Genomic DNA, 18,452 nt, shown 5'->3' with positions numbered 1-18,452 from the left:
GTTAACCATTAAAGACGTTAAAATGGCAAGAATCCACCACTTCACACGATGGGCTAGGCACAAAGGGTTTTATAGGTAATTCAAAGCACAAGTTGACTTTGCTGTATCTAAGTGTTTCCAGAACATAGTTAAAAAAAAAAAGGAAAGCTGCTTAAATCATTGTACAGGGATAGATTACCTTTAATATGCAAACCAGACAAGAACACAAGAAAAATAAAATTATAGGACCATTTCCTTTATGAACATAGATACAAGAATCTTAATATAGTGCACAGACAAATCTAATAGCATTTTTAATGCGTCGTGATTAAATATAGTTTCTCAAGAGAAGGGTGATTCAACGTCAGAAAATTTATTAATGTGGTTTACTGCACAGACTGAAAGACAAAAATATCAGAATTCGCTCAGTGATTCCTATTTGCTATGCTTTTTCTTTAAAAAAATATTTCTTTCTGGATAGGCTTGAAAGTTGAGCTTTAATTTTTATTCTGTTGGTTACTCCTAAGTTATTGAAAGCTGTATTTTCAGTTGTTTCCCCTTATCACTTTATAAAGTGTGTCAGTACTATGGTTCCCAACCAACACAAGGGTAGGACTTATAGCACACTCTCAACTTCCTATGGCCTCTTCCTGCCCCACCTCCATTTCCTAATTCCTTTGTTAGTATTTTAAGGTGTTTTTCCCCCTCCCAGATTGTTACAATTGTAGTTTTTCTTTTCCTGTTGTCCCTTTCGATCGCCCTCACCTGCACCGCCGTCTCTGCCTCCGTCCTTCCCACCTTCCATCTTCCGTCCTCCTCTTATTTAAACCACGAACTTCATGAATTTCTTTTTTTTTTTTTGCTTACTTCCCGTATCTCTTTGCTTCCTTCTGCATTAATTTCTCTTCTTCCTGTAGAACATCTTTCAAACGGCTTCAGTGATGGTGGTTTTTTTTTTTGACATCTCACAAGTCTGAAAATGTATTTAGTATGTCTTTGTTTTCAAATGCTAGCATAGTAGGATATAATATTCTAGAGTTAACGATCTTTCTTTTCAGCAGTTTGAAGATACCAGCACTTTGTGTTCATGTATCCAGTGCAGCTGAGACAACCGACATCAATTTCAGAGTGTTTTTGGAAGGACATTTGCATCCCTCATGTACTTCAGAAGCCTTCGTCTTAATTTTTTTTAATTGGAATGGGTCTCAGTAATGACTGTCTTCTCAAACTTCCTTGCAGTTGGAACTCTTCCCATCTGTGAAGAGTCTCAGGTCTGTCTTTATTTCTGGAAAAGTCTCATCAGTCATTTTTTCAAATAATTTCTCCCCTTTCTCTTTTTTGACACTCCTACTGTCCTTCATATCTTTTATCTTTATGTTTTCTTTTTCTATACTTATGTCCTTCATGATGTTTGGGTTGAGGAACTCTCCCAGGAATCTTTCAGCTCACTAATCTGTGATTTAACTTTGTCCATTCTGCTGTTAATTCGTTCTGCTGAGTTTTCATTTCAATGTAACAACTTCCATATCCAACTTAAATTCAGTGACGTTCCAATTCTTTTATCCCACTTTTATGTGTTCAACATTTATTTGGTTTTATGTTCTGTCAGTTCTATGTATTCGTTGTACTTGTTTAAAATCATCCCATTTAGTTTTCTTCATACATAGGTGGTTCTATCAGTTGTGCTTATGCTTCATAGATAGTCAAGCTGGGCCCGACTGTCTGCCCTTAGCAGCTCATGACCACAGCCCCACAGCCTGAGCAGAGCATCTCATTCTACTGTGGGCTCATCAGCCCCAGTGTCCTAAAGGGAAGATATTAGGCAGTGTTATAAGCGGCATGTTTGTGTTTCTCCCCAAGTCCATTTATTGAAGCTCTAACCCCCAATGCCATGGTATTTGGAAGTAGAGCCTTTGGGAGATAATTAGGTTTAGAGGAGGTCATGAGGGTGGAGCTCCAGTGATGGGATGGATTAGTGTTTTGTTTTGTTTTGCGGTACGCGGGCCTCTCACTGTTGTGGCCTCTCCCGTCACGGAGGACAGGCTCCGGACGCGCAGGCCCAGCGGCCATGGCTCACGGGCCCAGCCACTCCGTGGCATGTGGGATCTTCCCAGACCGGGGCACAAACCCATGTCCCCTGCATCGGCAGGCGGACTCTCAACCACTGTGCCTCCAGGGAAGCCCTGGATTAGTGTTTTTTATGAGAGGGGGAGGAGACTGGAGCTGCTCCCTGTCTGCCATGCGAGCGCACGGGGAGCAGGCAGCCATGTGCGAGCCAGGAAGAGCACTCTCACCAGAGCCTGACTGTATTGGCACCCTAATCTTGAACTTGCAGGCTCCAGAACCATGGGAAATGTGTTACTTATTGCCGCCTGATCTATGGTGTTTTGTTCTGGTAGCCTAAGCTAAGACAGGCACTCAGAAACTCCAATGGGATCTTCATGTTCTCGGATAATTCCCTTGAAGACACTTACCTGTTAGGCACACAGTCTGGCAGGAATGATGAGGGTGTGGCTAATTTAGTGTGTATGAAGTTCTTTCACTTTAGAGAATTAAAAAAAAAAACACTGCTTTATTTCCCATAAAAGTCATTTGTAGGGTGGAACACACAGCATTAGTGCAGTTAAAGCAAATAAAAATGTAAAACCAAAAAGTAAGCCAAAGCTAGTGGAAAAGATGAGGAAAGGAAAGACTGTGTAAGCTGTCTGAGGCAGAAAGAAACACTTATGGATATTAAAATGTAAATTCATGAAAAATCTATATCTTTAGCTCTTTATCCAATAGCTTGAGGGAGAAACACATTTTTTATTCTGTCACTACTTTGACTTCATAGCCTGTCAGTCTCATCAACCAAACTGAGACAAATTCTCTTGAAAACCAGTAGGAACCCAAAGTCAACCTTCAGGGCCATTATCCTCTCCGTCATCCTCTGCTAATGAAGTCAGATACCTTTTCAAATGAACCAGGGATTATCATTTTAGTGCAAACTCTCCTCATTTGCACCTAAGAGGAAAGCAGCAAAGTCATCACTTGGGTTAGCTACAGCCAGCAATCAATAATTCTATCAGCTCTTTTCTGGCAAGTTTATTGTCACCCTTGCATTTTATTTCCCTAAAAAATTTCCTTATTTTCTACTCGGTGCTTTACTTCTAAATACCTCACTTTCTTTCCCCATAGGTTCCTTTTGTAATACCCCATCTTCTGTATGTCTGCTTCTTGTATTAATTTCAGGAAGCATTATTTAAAATACTAGTGTGTTTAGGTTGAACGAAGAGATAGAAGTGGGTAATGGTTTTTATAGTAAATAACATTGTGTATGTGTAAAATAGGGTTAATCCCAGTGCTACTAAAAGAAAAAACTCATAAGAGTAGGAATTAGGTGTTCAGTGGATATCTATACTAAAATCTAGAAAGACCAGAGCTGCATATATAGTCATAAAAATAAGTATGTGTAATTCGAATTTGAGTGGTAATTGAAATGTTTACTTGTTTGCATGTTTTTCTTCCCTAATAGAAATTACATAGTATAAGATTGGAAACCTTGTCTTATACATCTTCATATCATAGAATCTAGGTGTTTCTTATCCCTAGTAGTGGTTCAATAATGTTTTTAAAATTAATTAATGAATGAAGATGTGAATTAGCCATGATACTTGAGGTTGACTCTGATCTTCCATAAACTATCCTTGTAACGTTATTGTAAAAGCTAAGAAATGGGAGATGTCAGTTGCCCTTGAGCTTAAATCCTGAGATTTCAATTTTGTAGCTGTATTATTTATCAAATTGCTGCTGCATAACAAATTATCCCAAACATTAGTGGCTTAAAACAATATTATTCCTCAGTTTCTGTGTGTCACGAATCCTTACTTGCATCTTCACTAGCTGCAGTCAAGGTGTTGGCTTGGGTTGTGGTCATCTCCAGACTCAACTGAGGGTAGATTAGCTTCTAATTCTAAGCTCGCTCACCTGGTTGTTGGTAGGATTCATTCTCTTTTGGGCCGTTGGATTGAGGGACTCGGTTTACTGCCGGCTCTCGGCCAGAAGCCACCCCGCAGTCCCAAGCCATGTGGACTTTCCATAGAGCAGCTCACGTTGTGCATCTAGCCTCACTGGAGCGAGCAAGCTAGAAGAACTAGAGAGAGAAGGCCACTAACTCCAGTCAGTCTTTTGTAACCTAATCTCAGAGGTGATATCCCATCACTTTGGCTGTATTCTATTTGTTAGAAATCAGTCACTAGTAAATATGAATACCAGGGGGCCATTTCAGAAGACCGCCTACCACAACAGCCATGCAACCTTGGTAATGACACTCTTTTGTTCAATTTCCTCTTTTACAAACAGGGCTACTAATAGGACCTACCTGATGAGGCTGTTGTGAGAAAAAATGAGAATATGCATATCAGTGGCTTAGGAAAGGGCTCAACTCAGAGCAGAAGTCAGTGTATGCTATTACTGTTACTTTTTAGTTATACCATCTCTTCTGCATGTAGATTCCTTATTTGTAAAGTAACTGAGGATTAGATGACCTCCAAGTCCCTTTGTAAACCAGAGGAATCTATTGATTCTCTAGCCCCTGGAGTTTAACACTTCTTGGACTCAACATTAGTGTTTTTTCCCTCATCTTTATAATATCTCATTATGATCATGTTTTCAAAACTTGTTGTAATTGAAGGAGCTGTCTTATTATTAATGTTTGGAGCAATGCAAACATTGATGTAGGGCCTGACCCTAAGAGTCAGAAGATACATTTTAAGAGTTATATCGTCCCCATACTGCAGACAAGTCCTTCAACACTTCTCAGGCTCAGTTTAACTCATGGGTAGGGGAAGGTGAGTTGGACTGGATGATCTCTAGTACCCCTTCTAGTTATAATAGTCTTTGGACATAATTTCCATTTGCTGCCTATATTGGTCCTTAATTTTTCTTTCCATGTATTTCATACATATTTACTTAGGGGCAACTTTATGAGATTAGTTTTCAGGCATTTTTTAGAATATCCTCAATTCCATAAAGATTACAGGTTTGATAGAAATATAGTTGTATAACTTTAGAAGGAGCTATTAAAATGTAAAGAAAATTATTGTGAGAATTAGTAAACCTCCAGGATATCCTTACAGAGGTCATTTCTATAAAGTCAAAGAAAAATGAAGTCAGGTGATTTCATCTGTGCGCATCAGGGGAAAAATGTCTCCCAGTTGAAGAAAAAGATTTTTGGGCGTTTGGACTGACTAGAATCCAAAGTGAAAATAAAACTGGATTTTTTTTTTTCCTGTAACAATCCTAGTCATTGGATTGTAATAGTCGTTTCCTGAGGTCTAACTTGTGCCTTCTTAGAAACTCTAGACATATACAAGCTGCTGCAATAAAATGAGGAAACTTGAATTAAAAACAAACCAGACATTGTCCACCCAAAGACGTTCAATCTCTTCCAGTCATTTTGGTAGGATGCTATTATAGCTTCATCAATTTTGAAATTCCATTTCTGAAACTACCTGCAGAATCTGAGGCAAATCCCTTTGAATGTGCTCATTGATTGAAAACTCTGTCCATTTTCTGAAAACAAATCCATATTCAAAGAAATAATTAAAAGTAAGCACAGTGGATTGAGTAATCAAACTGGTTAATACTTAGCATATAAAATAAAGAACAACGTGAGAGTGGTTTTATGTTGTACTTAAAAACTAGCTCTACAGGCAATTCAAAAGAGAACCTCAAATTGTTTAGAATGAGGAGTCTACATTGAAGAAAAACTTACATGCTTTTTGACGTTTCTGAAAAAAAATACCACTTTCAGTTTGTATGAAGTGTTACTTGAACCTGAAGCACCTTTACAGTCGATTCAAATTCTGGTTCTGCCCCTTTGGAACTGTGTGAAATTAGTACCCCTGGACTTCATTTTCACTTATAATATGGAATAATAATGTCAGAGATGTGATGAGTATTAAATGAGGTGATAAGTGAATATATCTTACAAACTCCAATGGGTAATCACCAGGATGGTTATCAACATTAATAGTGTTATTTTATGCATAATTTCATATCTTGATTTTACAAACTCCCTAAACTGATAAGTTATATAATATTTCAAAGATGATGATAGTAATAATAATAGTGACATTCTCGGAATTCTTACTGCCTGCTGGCATCATGCCAAGCCCTTAAATAAACACATTTAACTGAGTTTCCATTTTATAGATGAGAAAACTGAGGTTTCACGAGGTTAATTTTGCCCAAATTATAAAACCAGCAAGTGACAGAGCTGAGATTCAGACCCAGATCCAAATGACCCCAAACCAATTCTCTTAAGCCCTGTGCTAAACTGCTTCCATTTCCAGCACCCGATATAAAGAGAAAAGAAATGCAGGAGCCCTACTGGTTATATTACACCAGCAATTCACAAACACAAGTGGATTACCTGGGAAATTTTAGGAAAAAAACCCAAAGTCCAGGACAGACTTGAAATCTATTTAATCAGATTCCCTGGGGGTTGAATCCAGATATTAGTATTAAAAAAACAATCCTTCAGCTGATTCCAACATGCAGCCCAATTTGAGATTCTGTGTCTTAAACACTCAGCCCCTGAGGTAGACCAGCAGAGTGATTAAGACTTTGGGCTTGGGAGTAAGATGATTCCAAGTCCTGTATGGTTATTCACAAGCTGTGCAAACAAGGACAGGTTACCTCACTTCCCTGAACTTTGAAAATGATACTAACAACATTGTATATTTGTGGTGAAAATAAAATAACCCATGAAATGTTCCCAGCATGCTGCCTGGATCATAGGTCATGTCCAGACCTATGTATCTCACATTCGTGCCCTGCACAGATTTTTGTTGTTTTGTGAAACCTTTAAGCACACATTTTTCTGTCCCTGGGTGGAAGTTGGAGGCTATTACTGGGCCCTAAAATCTCTCCCAAATTGTTAATTTTATGCCATTTTTAAAGAATAGCATGAGATGTATTTTATGTAATAAGAAATTGACAATATGTAGCAACAGAAGCAATAGATTGCTTATTCTGTGAGTAACCCAGGTCACTAACGAGAAGAATTTGATGCCTTGATTAGTTAATATTGGTGTTCTGGAAATGACCATTTACAGGCTTTTATAAACAGGTTTTTTTTTTTTTTTAATGTAGATGTTGCCTTTTCCCCTTATAACTTGTTTACTTTCCTCCCACAGGTGTAGGCAGTGGGTTGTTTGAATTAGTCTTTTAAGGGAGTGTTTAATGGAGATGAGTAATTGCTTGCAGCTGCATATATCTGTAGGGATTTGTTTCTCTTTTAGTAGGGGACAAGATAATTTGCCAGGCAACTTTGGAAAGTGTAGTCTCCGTTGTCCCTGTATGCTTGAGGGTGACTTTGCCTCTTGAATTGAAAAGCCACTGAAGCTTCCCACCTCCACCATAGGACATCATGGCACCTGGGGCACAGGCAGCCAATTTTATCTCGAGAGGGTTTTTTCCCCTTCAGTATGGTTTCATTTTGAGTGAAGATTATAAATATGGATAGTTGATAGGTTTTCCAAGATGCAGAATAGCGATTTCAAGGGACTGGACCCTTCCAACTTAGCACCTAAAATATCTTTTGAAGATGAGGTATTCGGATGTGATAGATAGAACTTGAATATATAGATGTGGGCCTGAGGAACACTGGGGTAGGATGAGCCACTAGAATACTGACGTGATGATTTTGGGAAGAGCCTCTCCACCACATTCAGATTTTACTGGAAGTTCTGAAAATAGCAATTCCATTGCCTCCCGATTGTAAGGCAAAGTAGGATGTGTGTCCTCCAAATGCAGCAGTGCAGTTACTGATCCTGAGAGCTGGCAGATGAAGACTTGTTTCTACGTGCTGATGGATTTAAAGGTAGACGTGAGGATTCACATCTACCTGCTTCCCCTGTCCTAATCTCTCTGTGGCTTGGAGGAGCCATGGCTGACTTAGGAACAGGAAAAGGCAACCGTGGCTCCTTAAAAATGTGGAACTCTGGCCTGATCAACTTCCAGCTTGTTTGCATTCCTCCCCTAATAAAGACTGGCTTTTCCATTGCTGGCAGTGTTGAAAGTAGCCTTCAAGATCTACTTAGAAACAGGATTTTCTAGAGACTTTGTTTACAGAGACCTTGTAGGGGAAAGAACAGGATTGGCAGCGAAGGATGGGGTTTAAGGGTCATAGTTCTGACATTTCCTGGTTCTGTGATCTTGGGTGATGCACGTAACCACCTCGGCCTCGGGTCTCTAAAGTGAGGGATAACACTTTCCTGTGTCAGCATTATTGTGAGGAGGGAAATAGTCTTCCGGAGTTGGAAGGAACCACTCACCGTAAAATGCTGAACAAACGAGAGCAGTTTGCTTGTTCATTTTTGTTTGCATGGCAAGCAAATAAATTGAGTGGGTAGGAAGAATTTTTTATTAGAAATTCATATTTTGATTCTTGGGTGGTAGCTCACTTCTCTATCCTCTAAAACCAGTCAGCCTGGTCTTACGTGTTGAAGGGTGAGCTGTGACAAAGCAAGAGAGAGGCATGGGCATATATACACTACCAAACGTAAGGGAGATAGCTGGTGGGAAGCAGCCGCAGAGCACAGGGAGATCAGCTCGGTGCTTTGTGACCGCCTGGAGGGTTGGGATAGGGAGGGTGGGAGTGAGGGAGACGCAAGAGGGAAGAGATATGGGAACATATGTATATGTATAACTGATTCACTTTGTTATAAAGCAGAAACTAACACACCATGGTAAAGCAGTTATACTCCAATAAAGATGTAAAAAAAAAAAAGAGTAAGCCATCAGTGATAACACAAGTCTTAAGTCAACATTCCCCTCTACATGCTTTGGGTTGCCTGAGGGAGGTGATACCACATAGTAGTAGCAGGGTGCAGTTGGAGTTAAGTGTCTGGGTTCAAGTGCCCATTGGGCCACATAAAGCCATGAAACCTTGACCTTTCTGTTGCTGATTTTCTGGTAGGATATTTGTAGGATTAAATATTTCATGTAAAGTATTGAAAACAGTGGTTATCATGCAGTAAATGCTATTATTTCAAAGAATTACTAAAAGATATAGCATTTGGAGATAGGGTCTTATGTTCCTATCTTGGTCATTAGATTGGAAAAGAAATTATTTTTCATAATTCTTCCTAATGACTTTTCATGTATAGCTTTAGTTTCTCCAGCATGTGTAAACGGATACAGACTTATATCTAATGATAGACGTGATTTATTAAGAAGCTGTTCTATGCCAGGAATCATAAAATTTCTCCCACTCTGTGAGCCAGGTAATTATTTTTATTCCCAGTTTTATAGACGGGGCAACTAAGGCGTCATCAAATCGAGGGACTTGATGAAGATCCTTAACTAATAGCAGGGCTAGATCTAAACTTGTATCTGGGGTCCTCCAAACCATGTGTCCTTTACTCCACATAACTCCCAAACATCTTGCCTCCTGAAGAGGCAGAATCATCCTTTCTTCCTTAAATGGCAATGGAAACCTACATACTCATCTTATACCATAGGTATTCCTAGAGTTGTGGGCAAATGTTTCATTTTTGTAAAATGATATTGCAAACGTATAAGGAACATTTAAACAGAATCCTATCATAAATCTTTAAAATCTGGGATAAATTTAGCTATTAGTGAGGCTTAAACATAGTCACATTAGCGAACCTTCTTACGAATACTGTTCTAACGTGCTTGTCCATGATACCGTAGGATGATTTAGTTTTTAGCAAAAAGAAATAGTTATTTTGTGAAGCTGCTTTGGTTGAGGAGAGTGCTCTCAATATGACAAAGAAAACTGACCCAACAGGCAAGTTCAGCTGTATCCACCTAGTTTCCTGTCCTAGCCACTAGAGGGTAGTGTTGGCATTGGAATGACTCTAAGATGAAGTTTTCAAATCGAGAAAGCTGTGTGTGTGAACGCAGACTATTGCTAAATTTAGAATATATAGAATGATTTGATGAGACAATTTGATATGACAGGAGATACCACATAATTGAAATTGGACTCTGTGTTATAGACAAAGTACATCCTGAAGGGATTTCTTGAGGTCCTGTGCCTCTAGGTGGTGGGGTCTGGGAAGCAATTAGTCCCCCCACCAATTGGCTTTAGTCCCAAGCAATTTGGGACTAAAACCTTTCCTTTTCACCTTTCTATTTCAATTCCTGTTTCACTTTTCCACTTGCAAATTGTTGGCATGGGGAAATCCCTAGTGTGAATTACCTTCCCTTCCTTCAAACTGCAATCATGACCACCACAGACATCGATTTCTGCTTAATAAATCTCTTGAGAAATTCAATCCTTGTCACAGGTGTCATCCTGCTTATCTTGGTTAGAGCTCTGTGAGGTCTATGGGTGGGGGGTGGGGGGCATTTTGTCGAACTTGGAGTTGATTGAGTGACTTTCAAGGCCAGGCAGTGACTTCTAGGTGTGTGACCTTCCTTATCCTTTGTCCACTATGCTGCCCCTAGCAGCCCTGCAGAACAATGAGGCTGGTTAAGTATCCAGAACAAGATATTTAGATTAAAAAAAAAAAAAGTTTGCTTGTTCAAAATTGTATGCATGTTATTTCATGAAGCATGCCACCTTTTTAAATTAAAAATTTAATTTTGAGGGGCTTCCCTGGTAGCACAGTGGTTGAGAGTCCGCCTGCCGATGCAGGGGGCACGGATTCGTGCCCCGGTCCGGGAAGATCCCACATGCCGCGGAGGGGCTGGGCCCGTGAGCCATGGCCGCTGAGCCTGCGCGTCCGGAGCCTGTGCTCCGCAACGGGAGAGGCCACAACAGTGAGAGGCCCGCATACCGCAAAAAAAAATAAAATTAATTTTGAGTTTGTGGATCTCAAGATAGTAGCTTTTTATGCAACTGTAAGAAATAAGGCAGAGATCCCATATACCCATCACCCCGTTTACCCCTTTGGGAGCATCTTGCAACACTATAACACAACATCACAACCAAGATACTGACATTGATACAGTCAAGATACAGAACTTTTCCATTACCACAAGGATGCTTCGTGTTGCCGTTTTATAGCCACACGCACTTCCTTACCCCTTCGGCCTCCTACCTAACTCCAGGCCACCACTGAGCTCTTCAACATTTCTGTGACTGTGTCATTTCAAGAATGGTGTCTAAATAGAATTAGACAGTATGTAACCTTTTGGGAGTAGTTCTTTGTACTCAGCAGATTCCTTGGATAGTTCATTCCTTTTTATTGCTGAGCAGTGTGCCACGGTATAGGTATTCCACAGTTTAACCATTCACTTGTTGAAGGACATCTGGGTTATTTCCAGTGGAGACTATTAGATTAACACCATGTTGTTTGTTTTTAAATTTTATTTTCTTGAATAACACTAAATGCTATTGTTTTTTAACTTCCAGTGTCCCAAGTGTTCATTGCTAGTATATGGGAATACAATTTTGTATGTTTACCTTGTATTCTGTGACTCTGCAGACTCAGTTTTAGAAAGGTTTTGTTTTGTAGAGGTTTGGGAATTTTTCTCATAGGCAATTGTGTCATCTGCAGTCAGGGACGACTTATTTCTTCCTTTCCAATCTATGTGCCTTTTATTTGTTTTGCTTTATTGCACTGGGTAGAACTTCCAGTACAGTTATGGATAAAAGTGGTGGAAGCAAGCATCCTTGCCCTGTTCCTGAACTTACGGAGAAAGCAGTCATTCATTCACAATTAAGTCTGTTAGCTGTGGGTTTTTGTAGAATCTATCGATCAAGTTGAAGAAGTTCTCTCTCCTTACTGAGAGGTTTTTCTTTTTCTTTCTTTTTTTTTTTTAATGATGAGTGGATATTGAGTTTTATTGAATGCATTTTCCATATTAATTGGTAGGATCAGGGATTTTTCTTCTTAGGCTGTTAATAATATAGTGGATTATACTCTTTGACTATCAAATGTTGAACCAGGCTAGAATAAACCCCAGTTTGTCATGGTGTATAATTCTTTTTTTTTAAATAAAGAATTACAAAATTGAGGTATAAATGACATGTAATTCTTATGTGTTGCTGAATTCTATATGCTATTTTGTTAAGGATTTTTTTGCATCTATATTTATGAGTATATTTGTGATTTTTTAAAATATTGTCTGGTTTTGGTATCAGGGCAATACTGCCTTCATAAAATGAATTGGGAAGTGTTCTCTCCTGTTCTGTTTGCTGAGAGGGATTATGTAGAATTGATATGAACTCTTCTTTAAATGTTTGGTAGAATTGTCCAGTGAAACCATCTTGACCTTGCAAATTCTCTTTTGGGAGTTCTAAAATTATAACTTAATGTCTTTAATAGGCTTATTCAGGCTTTATTTAGGCTTTATAATAGGCTTTACAGGCTTATTCAAGTTTTGTATTTCATACTGGATGAGTTGTGATAGTTCGTTTTTGAGAAATTGGTCCATTTCATCTAAGTTGTTGAATTTATGCTTGCAGAGATATTCCTAGCATTCGCTTATTATCCTTTTGAAGTCTGCAGAGTCTGTAGTGATATCACATGTTTCATTCCTGCTATTGATAATTTGTGTTTTCTTTCTTTGCCAGTCTTGCCTGAGGTTTGACAATTCTATTGATCTTTTCAAAGGACCAGTTTTTTTCCTATTAACTTCACAATTGTTTTCCTACTTTCAATTGATTTTTGTTCTTCATTTTCTTCCCTGTTTGCTTTGAGTTTATCTTGTTCTTTTTTAGGTTCTTGAGGCAAGAGCTTAGATTGTTGATTTGAGACTTCTCTTTTCTAACATGTTCATTTAGTGCTATAAATTTCCTTCTTAGCACTGCTTTAGCTGTGCCCCACAAATTTTTATATGTTGTATTTTCATTTTCATTCAGTTCAATATATTTTTAAATTTCCTTTGAGACTTCCTCTGTGACCCATGGATTATTCAGAAGTATTTCATTTTCAAGTGTTTGGAGATTTTCATGTTATCTGCTATTGATTTTCAGTTTGATTTCATTGTGAATATCAACTCTATATAATACCAGCTGTTCTGAGTTGAGGTTTGTTTTATGGTCCAGAATATGGTCTATCTTGATATATGTTCTGTGGGTGCTTGAAAAGTATGTACATTCTGCTGCTTTTGGGTGGAATGCTCTATAAATGTCTATTAGGTCCTGTTGGTTGATATGTTATTAAGTTCTTCTACATCCTTGTTGATTTTCTGAGTAGTTACATCTATATTGACAGTAGGCTCAAAGTATGATTGTGGATTTCTTTTTTTCCCTATCAGTTTTACAGCTCTATTGTTAGAAGCATGCATAAGTAGGATTGCTGTGTCTTTTTTGTAGATTATCCCTTTTATCATTATATAATATCTTTTTTTTTTTTTTTGGTCTCTGGTAGTTTTCCTTGCTCTAAAGTCTACTTGTCTAATATCAAAGGAAAGCAAGGATAGCTATATTAATAATTGCACGATATATTCTTATCTTTTTTCTTGCTACCTGCCTATATTACATTTAAAGTGAGTTCTTTGCAGAGAGCATATAGTTGGGTCATTTTTAAAAATCGACTCTGCCAGTCTGTCTTTTTAGTTGATGTATTTAGACCATTTAATATAACTTTTTACATATTTTAGGGCTTAAATCTGCCATCTCAATTTTTGATTTGTTCTGTATTTTTTTTAATTTTCTTTTTTCTGCCTTTCTGTGGGTTACTGGAACAACTTTTCAGAATATTGAATTATCTATAATATTCTCGAATGTCTGTCTTCTCTCTACCTATCAGAGTCTTCTTATGTTGTTTTTATATACCATGTCCAGGGGTTTTAGTTATACTTGTCAGGAGGAAGAGGGAAAAGTATGTCTACTCCATCTTCCTGAAAGTGGAAGTCTGACCCTATTTTTATTAACAGCTTTATTGAGATGAATCACATGCTATACAATTCACCCATTTGAAGTGTACAATTTAGTGGCTCTTGGACAGAATTGCCCAGTTGTCTCCAAAATCAATTTTAGAACATCTTTATCACCGCAGAAGAAAACTCCATACCCCATCACCCCTTAACCCCTCCAACTTCCGTCAACCATAGGCAACCACTGCAGAGAACGTTGGGCTCTCAACAAGAGACCAGAGAGAGGTCTACTTCGCTTGGCTCTTCTACCTGTGCGACATGGGGCAAGCAACTGAACCTTTCAGGATGGTGTTATGTAATAGAAGGGAGCTGGATTAAGTGCTGAGTTCAGAGGAAGAGAAAGATAATAGGTTTGGGTTGACCTGAGATGGCTTTATGAAAGAGGCTAGATTTGAATTAGGTCTTGAAAGATACACCAGGCTGTCTACATCAGTGTAGTAGGCTGAGTACTCATCTTCTTCCCCCTGCAGGACATCATAAGGTAAACCAACCTGGGTGAAAACTCTCCAGAGGGGAGAGTTGTTGTGTCAAGACCCAGCTGGCAGCGCTCATAGCCAGCATTCATCTGCATGTACACTGGGCCTCCCACAGCACCCTCCAGTGCTCTTTTTGTATCTGTCTCCAAGAACGGCCTCCTCCGTCTCTCCTGCCTTTGCACATTCTAAAAATTCTTTGAGACTCATCTCGGGGTCTTCCTCCTCCAGAGATGAGCTTCTGAACCTTTATATTCCTAGAACTTTCATTATGTATGATACTCCTATAGCTCATATAACACATACTGCTCTGTTCTGTCTTAACTGTCTAACAATATTTCAAGCTCCTGGAGAGCACAGGCCATATCTTCTATCTACCAAAGCCCTGGAAGGGACTTAAATGATGACTTAGAAAGGTGGCCCGCTAGTTGATTATCACTGGGGGTTTTCAGAGATAGAGATTCTTGGGCCCTATCTTACATGTAATGAATCTAATTTTGTGGGTTTGTCTGTAAGCATTTGCTCAGGGCAGGGTGGGTTAGGGGGATGTGAGAGGAAGCTGTGTCTGTTTTGCTTTGGTTCTGTTCTACATTTACTGTCTACAAAGTATAGTGCCTCCTGATTTATGTGCGTGGCACCTGTGATGTACAGCTTACTTGCTGGTTCTTCATTTGACACAGGACACTGAAGTTTCTGTTACTTTTCCATGACCCTGACTCAAATTCAGAGAAGAGGGATTATTCTGCATTCTGAGAATGGACGGACAGCAAGCCCAGCTCAGTGTCATGCCGTTCTCCTACAGAGCTCTCCTGTTTACACTCTTGGAATTGTACCCTGATGGTTGTACAGTAGCTTGTTCTGCATGTCCTGGGCCAGAGAAATGAGACCCTGAGTTTTACTCTGTACCTTCTATATGGAAGTTTAGGAGGACTGCAATAGGCCTGAAGACTCAGTATATTATAATGCATATCCAATATGTGCTTTCATTAAGTAAATCTGATAAAGCATAGAGTTAGTTAGAAAAGATAACGTCCAAATAAAAATGTCTAGCTAGAGAAACGTGTTTCTCCTCTGCTGAAAGGTAAAGCATAATTTCAGCATTAGGTGTCAGGAATTACTCAGAAAATACAAGTCAAACTTCTATAAAGAAGGACTTTTATTCCTTTGTAAATCTAGTGGAAAATTAATCATACAAAATACAATGGTGCCAAGAAAGCATTTAAGAGCACAGATGCATGAATATGAAACATTACATTTTCCAGGCAGTGTGTCTCCTTAGCGGAGTAGACTCCTTCATGACTGAAGCGATCATTATACCACAGTGACGGGTGACAAAGAGTCATGTTTTCCTATGTTTTAATCATTTATTTGGAACTGACTGTGGAAGCAGGAAATGCAGGGGGAAAATGCCCCTTTGCTTTGCAGTGCATGTTACACAGTGAATGGGACATTTCTGAGGATTTTCCCTCCTCCCTGCTTCAGGGTAGTGTCTATATGGACTGAACTGAATTTAGAGATATCTGCCATCCTGTATTCCAACTGTCTATCTAATGAAGTAGATGCTCCGGTTGATAAGAATGCTTTGGCACTGTGTGAGAGGAGGAAGGAACAATAGCGTGAAAGTTTCTGTCTGCTTCAGACCATTTAGGAGGGAGTAAATTTATATGGTGCCCTGGAAGCTCAGTTCCCCCTGATGTGGCACAGCTCCGGTGGGAGCAGCTGGTGTGGCCACATTCCAGTGGCTTACACCCCAAAACTGCTACTGCTACTTGCTTCCCTGGGAGATTTGTTCAACTGTTATCTTCTGAGACATTGAATTATGATGTATATATGTATATGTATATATATCCCACAATATATACATATATATGTATATATAGGATTTTTAATTACCACAAACTGTCTGTTGTTCCGTACTGTTCCATTTTAGTTTTTTTCTCTTTTTAACATCTTTATTGGAGTATAATTGCTTTACAGTGGTGTGTTTCCGCTTTTTAACAAAGTGAATCAGCTTTGTTTTATATATATATATACATATCCGCATATCTCCTCCCCTTGCGTCTCCCTCCCACCCTCCCTACCCCTCCAGGTGGTCACAAATCAGTGAGCTGATCTCCCTGTGCTATGTGGCTGCTTCCCACTAGCTATCTGTTTTACATTTGGTAGTGTATATACGTCCATGCCACTCTCTCACTTCATCCCAGCTTACCCTTCCCCCTCCCCGTGTCCTCAAGTCCATTCTCTACGTCTGCATCTTTATTCCTGTCCTGCCCCTAGGTTCTTCAGAACCTTTTTTTTTTTTTTTAGATTCCATATATATGTATTAGCATACAGTATTTGCTTCTGTCTTTCTGAGTTACTTCACTCTGTATGACAGACTCTAGGTCCATCCACCTCACTACAAATAACTCAATTTCGTTTCCTTTTATGGCTGAGTAATATTCCATTGTACATATGTGCCACATCTTCTTTATCCATTCATCTGTTGATGGACACTTAGGTTGCTTCCATGTCCTTGCTATTGTAAATAGAGCTGCAATGAACACTGTGTTACACGACTCTTTTTTTTTTTTTGTGGTACGTGGGCCTCTCACTGTTGTGGACTCTCCCATTGCGGAGCACAGGCTCCAGACGCCCAGGCTCAGCGGCCATGGCTCATGGGCCCAGCCGCTCCACGGCATGTGGGATCTTCCCGGACCGGGACATGAACCCGTGTCCCCTGCATCGGCAGGCGGACTCTCAACCACTGCGCCACCAGGGAAGCCCACGACTCTTTCTGAATTATGGTTTTCTCAGGGTGTATGCCCGGTAGTAGGATTACTGAGTCATATGGTAGTTGTATTTTTAGTTTTATAAGGAACCTCCATACTGTTCTCCATAGCGGCTGTATCAATTTACATTCCCCCCAACAGTGCAAGAGGGTTCCCTTTTCTCGACACCCTCGCCAGCATTTCTTGTTTGTAGATTTTTTGATGATGGCCATTCTGACTGGTGTGAGGTGATGCCTCACTGTAGTTGTGATTTGCATTTCTCTAATGATTAGTGATGTTGAGCATCCTTTCATGTGTTTGTTGGCAATCTGTATATCTCCTTTGGAGAAGTATCTATTTAGGTCTTCTGCCCACTTTTGGATTGGGTTGTTTGTTTTTTTGATATTGAGCTGCATGAGCTGCTTGTATATCTTGGAGATTAATCTTTGTCCGTTGATTTGTTTGCAAATATTTTCTCCCATTCTGAGGGTTGTCTTTTTGTCTTGTTTATGGTTTCCTTTGCTGTGCAAAAGCTTTGAAGTTTCATTAGGTCCCATTTGTTTATTTTTGTTTTTATTTCCATTTCTCAAGGAGGTGGGTCAAAAAGGATCTTGCTGTGATTTATGTCATAGAGTGTTCTGCCTGTTTTCCTCTAAGAGTTTGATAGTGTCTGGCCTTACATTTAGGTCTTTAATCCATTTTGAGTTTATTTTTGTGCATGCTGTTAGGGAGTGTTCTAATCTCATTCTTTTACATGTAGCTGTCCAGTTTTCCCAGCACCACTTATTGAAGAGCCTGTCTTTTCTCCACTGTACATTCTTGCCTCCTTTATCAAAGATAAGTTGACCATATGTGTGTGGGTTTATCTCTGGGCTTTCTATCCTGTTCCATTGATCTATATTTCTGTTTTTGTGCCAGTACCGTATTGTCTTGATTACTGTAGCTTTGTAGTACAGTCTGAAGTCAGGGAGCCTGATTCCTCCAGCTCCATTTTTCCTTCTCAAGATTGCTCTGGCTATTCGGGGTCTTTTGTGTTTCCATACAAATTGTGAAATTTTTTGTTCTAGTTCTGTGAAAAATGCCATTGGTGGTTTGATAGGGATTGCGTTGAATCTGTAGATTGCTTTGGGTAGTGTACTCATTTTCACAATGTTGATTATTCCAATCCAGGAACATGGTATATCTCTCCATCTGTTTGTGTCTTCTTCAATTTCTTTCAGCAGTGTCTTATAGTTTTCCGCATATAGGTCTTTTCTCTCCTTAGGTAGGTTTATTCCTAGGTATTTTATTCTTTTTGATGCAGTGGTAAATGGGAGTGTTTCCTTAATTTCTCTTTCAGATTTTTCATCATTAGTGTATAGGAATGCAAGAGATTTCTGTGCATTAATTTTGTATCCTGCTACTT

Source organism: Aethalodelphis obliquidens, unplaced genomic scaffold, assembly GCF_003676395.1.
Source record: "Aethalodelphis obliquidens isolate GAN/ISIS:26980383/991018 unplaced genomic scaffold, ASM367639v1 scaffold12, whole genome shotgun sequence".
In the NCBI taxonomy this organism is placed as follows: Eukaryota; Metazoa; Chordata; class Mammalia; order Artiodactyla; family Delphinidae; genus Aethalodelphis; species Aethalodelphis obliquidens.
This window is presented reverse-complemented; position numbering follows the sequence as displayed.